We start from the raw sequence: 5,711 nt of genomic DNA on the forward strand, positions 1-5,711 counted from the left end.
GCTTGTCTTCTATTTCACTAATCCTCCCTTCTATCTGACCTGTTCTATTAGCTAAGCTTGTTACTTCGTTTTTAAGCTCGTGAATTGAGCTTTTCATCTTTGTTTGATTTGTTTTTATAGTTTCAATTTCCTTGGACATATATTCTTTTTGTTCATTGAGTTGTTTTCTGAGCTCTCTAAGTTGCTTTTCTGTGTTTTCTTGTATATCTTGGAGGATTTTTAGAATTTCTATATTGAATTCTTTGTCATTTAGCTCCAAGGTTTCCAATATATTAAATTTTTTCTCCATAGATTTTTCTTCATCTAGCTGTGTTACCTTTCTTTCTTTTGTATCCATGATATTCGATTTTTTTTTCCTTAATGGCATCTGAGAGTGGTTTTGTTGATAGTATTAATGAGATTTAATAAAGAATAAAAAGTTAAAAAAATAAAAAATGGAAAAGAGTTGTTTTTTTAAAAAAAATTAATAATAAAATAGGACTGGCGGGGGGAGGCGTGGAGGGGAAGCCCGCCCACCGCCCGCACTAGGGGCCATCCCCGCCGCCGCCCGCCCGGAGTGGGATCCGCTGCTGCACCGTCCGGGCGTCCCCGCGAGTCTGCGCCAGACAGGGAGCTGGAGAGGGAGCCGGGCTGGGCGCGGTGGGCGCCGCCCGCCATGGACCACAAGCCCCTGCTGTAGGAGCGGCCGCCCGCGTTCAACCTGGAGGCTGGCCAGGGCGACTTCGCGTGCGGCCCGCACGGCTACAGCGCCATCCCCGCCGCGCCCCCACCGCCGCCCTACCCCTACCTCGTCACAGGGATACCTACCCACCACCCCAGGGTCTACAACATCCACAGTCGGAACGTCACCAGGTACCCTGCCAATTCCATCGTTGTTGTCGGAGGCTGCCCGGTCTGCAGAGTCGGGGTGCTGGAGGACTCCTTCACCTTCCTGAGCATCTTCCTGGCCATCATCCTGTTCCCCTTCGGCTTCATCTGCTGCTTCGCCTTGAGGAAGCGGAGATGCCCCAACTGCGGAGCCAACTTCACCTGAAGGAGCGGCCAGCTCCCCACCCACTGCCTTTTCTATTGTAAATGTCGTGTACATAGCTCTATCTGATGAAGCTTCAGGACTGTTTTGTAAAGGGAGGTGGGACAGGTTTGGCCTGCGAGGGGTTCACGGGTACGGGTCATGGAGTGTGGACACAGCGACACTGCTCCCAGGATTAACGACAACTCAATAAAGCACCGCTTTTATTTTTTTGCAGTCTTCAGTTTGAGAAAGGTGAGAAATACTGTTTTAAATAAATGAGATTCATATCATTAAAAAATTAATAATAAAATAAAGAAAAATAAAATAAAATAAAAATTTTAAAAAAGGAAATTATTTCCCCCCTCCTTGTTTTCTCTCCTCTTCTCTCCCCTCTTTCTTGAGAAAATCTTGTGGTGACCTGTGAGTTATAACAAACAATGCCTGTAATGGAGGGCCTGAATTGGAGAAAAGTAATAAAGGGGCAAGAAAAAAAAAAAGAAAAAAAAGAAAAAAGAAGGGGGTATGGACCCACAAAAAGCAAATAAGGAAAAAATTTAGATCAAAAATAAAATGATTTGCTTTTAGGTGTTGGTTGTCTAAGAGTTACGATGAGAGGAATAAGAGGGAAACAGAAAAATTAGGGGACAAATTAAAAATTACTATTGTATTTAGTGGAACAAGAACTAGATAAAATGGAGAGCCAGGGATGGGAGCACTGCTAGTGAGTTAAAAGGTTGAAGTGAAAACCCCCCAAAATGCCACAAACATAAGTTTGAGACCCAGATAAGATAATTTGTTTGTTATTGAGGTTTGAATGAGAGAAGATGTAATGGAGAAAGGAAGAAACTAATATAGAGAAAGAAAAGAAAGAGAGAGAGAGAAAAAAAGAGGGAACCACTAAAAGAAGAATAAAGAAAAAAGAGGAGAGAGAAAGAGAGAGTTAAGTGTTTTGGAGTGCAACCCTCATAGAGAGAAAGTAAGAGGAGAGAAAAGATAATGGGAGATGTAACACTTATGGGTAGTGTAGTTCAAGGAGAGGAGAGAGTAAGGCCAGCAGAGAGTTAATCAACCAAATTGGAGGAGGAAAAAAAAATATCAAGAATGAAGATAAGAGAAACAAATGAACAAATATAATAAAATGGGATAGGTTATAAAGCCTGCAGATTATTCTTGATTTTGAGAGGTTATCTTCTTGCTTTTTCTTTTCTCTCCCTCTTCTTTGTCGGTGACTCTGTACCCCGGGTTCTTCCCCTTTTGCACGCTCAGGTAGAGGTTTGCAGTTGATAAGTCTCTATGGCAATGTCATGTATTGTGCTTTAGTCTCATTGGCAGTCGAGGCTCATTAGCATTTATAGGCTCCTCTGCTCCATTCCTTATCCCCTCACATTCTGTCCCTCTCCCTGTCCTCTCCACCTGGGAGATAAGCTGGTTTTTTCAACACACCTCGCTCCCTGGTCGCCAGGCAAGTGGCTGTGAGCAGTAGTTTCTGCTTCCCTCCCTCCGAGATCCTCTCTGGGCTCTCAGACCCACCTTCAATCCATTCCGGCAAGCAGAGGAGGTTCAGGGGCTCCCTACCAGGACTTCTGTGATTTCCTCTTTGCTCCTTGGTTTTTGAGAGCTGTTCTTGCAGTTCAGAGTTGGTTTTTCATGCTGATTTTTCCTAGATTGATTTGTATTCCAGTTTGGTGGTGAGAGCTGGGTGCCTGTGCATCCGCCTACTTCACTGCCATCTTTTTTCTCTTGGGAAACACTGGTTTAGATGATCCAATCAAAATACATAGGATAGCTGCATAGAAAAGAAAACAGGAACTGTACATATGCTGTCTACAAGAGACACACTTTAGCCCCCTGGTGGACATGCCGTGTGGATCCTGTTCGGGCCCATGCAGGAGTCTGTCTGACTGCCTCCCAGATTCCAACTACAGAAAAATACAAGAAAAGCAAACAAACAAAAACAACAGACACACCTTAAAACAAAAGATGCACATAGACTGAAGGTAAAAGGATGGAAAAAATATTTCATGCAAAAAAAACAAAAAAAAACTGGGGTAGCAATAGTAGTATCAGACAAAATGGACTTTAAAACAAAGACTATAGTAAGCGATGAAGAAAGTCACTACATAATAATAAAAGGAGCAATCAAAACAGGAAGATATAACCATCATAATATCTACGCACCTAATATAGGAGCACCTAAATATATCAAGCAGACTGATGAATATAAAGGGTGAGATCAACAGCAATGCTATAATAGAAGATTTCAATATTCCAATAACATCACTAGATAGGTCCTCAAGAAAGAAAATTAACAAAGAAACCACAGACTTAAAGGACACACTAGATCAACTTGATATAATAGATGTTTTTAGAACCATTCACCCTATGGCAGCAGAATATACACTCTTTTCAAGTGTTCATGGTACTTTCGCTTAGATAGACCACATGTTAATAAACAAAAGCAGTCTCAACAAATTTAAAAAGATTAAAATAATATCAAGCATTTTCTCTGATCACAATGGCATAAAACTAGAAATCAACCACAATAGAAAAACTGAAAAATACTCAAACACATGGAAACTAAATAGCATGTTATTAAATAATGAATAGGTTAACAATGAAATCAAAGAAGAAATTAAAAAATTCCTAGAAACAAATGATAATGAGCAAACAACAACTCAAACTTTATGGGACAGGACCTGGCCAGTTGGCTCTGTACTAGAGCGTCGGCCTGGCATGCAGAAGTGCTGTGTTTGATTCCCAGCCAGGGCACACAGGAGAGGCACCCGTCTTCTTCTCCACCCCTCCCTCTCTTCTTCCTCTCTGTCTCTCTGTTCCCCTCCCGCAGCCCAGGCTCCATTGAAGTAAAGATGGCCCAGGTGCTGGGAATGGCACCTTGGCCTCTGCCCCAGGTGCTAGAGTGGTTCTGGTCACAACAGAGCGACACCCTGGAGGGGCAGAGCATCGCCCCCTGGTGGGAAGAGCATCGCCCCCTGGTGGGCATGCCGGGTGGATCCCAGTCGAGTGCATGCGGGAGTCTGCCTGACTGTCTCACCCCGTTTCCAGCTTCAGAAAAATACAAAAAAATGTATGGGACACAGCAAAAGCAGTCCTGAGAGGGAAGTTCATAGCACTACAGGCATTCCTTAAGAAGCTTGCAAAAGCTCAAATAAACAACCTAACCCTTCATCTAAAAAAACTTAAAAAAGAACAGCAAGTAAGGCCCAGAGGTAGAAGAAGGAAGAAAATAATAAAGATCAGAGCAGAAATAAATGACATAGAAGCTAAAGAAACAATATGGAGGATGAATGAAACCAAGATCTGGTTCTCTGAAAGGGTAAGCAAGATTGATGAGCCGTTAATAAGACTCAACAAAAAAAGAAGAGAGAAAACTAAAATAAATAAAATTAGAAATGAGAGCATAGAAATAACAATGGACACAACATTAATACAAAATAATGTAAGAAAACACTATAAAGAACTGTATGCCAAAATATTAAACAATGTAGGTGAAATGGACAAATTCCTTGATACATAATTTTTCAAAAATCAATCTGGAAGAATCAGAAAACCTAAAAAGACCGATTACAACAAAAGAGATAAAAATACTTATCAGAAAGCTCCCAAAAAACATCACTCCTGGACCCCGATGGCTTCACTAGTGAATTATATCAAATATTCAAAGAAGAACTAACTCCTATCCTTCTCTCAAGCTATTTCAAAAAATTCAGAAGAAAGAAACACTTCCAAGTTTCTTTTATGAGGCGAGCATAATTCTGATTCCAAAACTAGACAAAGACAACACAAAGAAAGAAAATTATAGGCCAATAACCCTGATGAATTTAGACGTTAAAATCTTCAACAAAATATTAGCGAACCAGATCCAGCAATACTGAAAAAAATCATACATCATGATCAAGTGGGATTTATTCTGGGGAGGCAAGGACTGTACAACATTCTTAAATCAATTAATGTGATTCACCACATAAAAAAGGAAGGAAAAAAACTACATGATAATTTCAATCAATGCAGAAGTAGAATTTGATAAAATTCAGCACCCATTTATGATCAAAACACTTAGCAAAGTGAAAATACAGGAAACATACCTTAACATGATAAAGGCCATCTGTGACAAACCCACAGTAAATACTGTAATTAATGGACAAAAATTAAATGCAATTCCCCTAAAATCAGAAACAAGACAGGGGTGCCCCCCTTTCACCACTCTTATTCAACATAGTACTGATATTCCTAGCTACAGCAATCAGACAAGAAGAAAAAATCAAAGGCATTAAAATTGGAAAATAAGAACTAACACTATCATTATTTGCAGATGATATGAAACTGTATATAGAAAACCCTATAGTCTCGGTCAAAAAACAACTGGACCTAATAAATGAATTCAGCAAGGTGGCAGGTTATAAAATTAATACATAAAAATCAGAGGTTTTTTTATACATGAAAAATAAATTGTCACAAAGGGAAATTAAGGAAACAATCTCCTTCACTATCGTAACCAAAAACTAAAAACCTAGGAGTAAATTTAACCAAGGAGGTTAAAGACTTGTACACAGAAAATTATAAAACATTGATAAAAGAAATCAAGAAAGACACAAACAAGTGGAAGTATATACTGCGCTCATGGTTAGTAAGAATAAATATAATTAAAATGTCTCTATTACCCTAAGCAATTTATAAATTC

The 5,711-nt window shown here is 39.9% G+C and overlaps 1 pseudogene; it reads left to right on the forward strand.

Annotated features, from left to right (window-relative positions):
- The first annotated feature begins 640 nt into the window (after positions 1–640).
- On the forward strand, positions 641–1,297 carry LOC136318403 (membrane protein BRI3 pseudogene; annotated as a pseudogene).
- The last annotated feature ends 4,414 nt before the right edge of the window (positions 1,298–5,711 follow it).

This window comes from Saccopteryx bilineata, unplaced genomic scaffold (genome assembly GCF_036850765.1).
Source record: "Saccopteryx bilineata isolate mSacBil1 unplaced genomic scaffold, mSacBil1_pri_phased_curated manual_scaffold_154, whole genome shotgun sequence".
NCBI lineage: Eukaryota > Metazoa > Chordata > Mammalia > Chiroptera > Emballonuridae > Saccopteryx > Saccopteryx bilineata.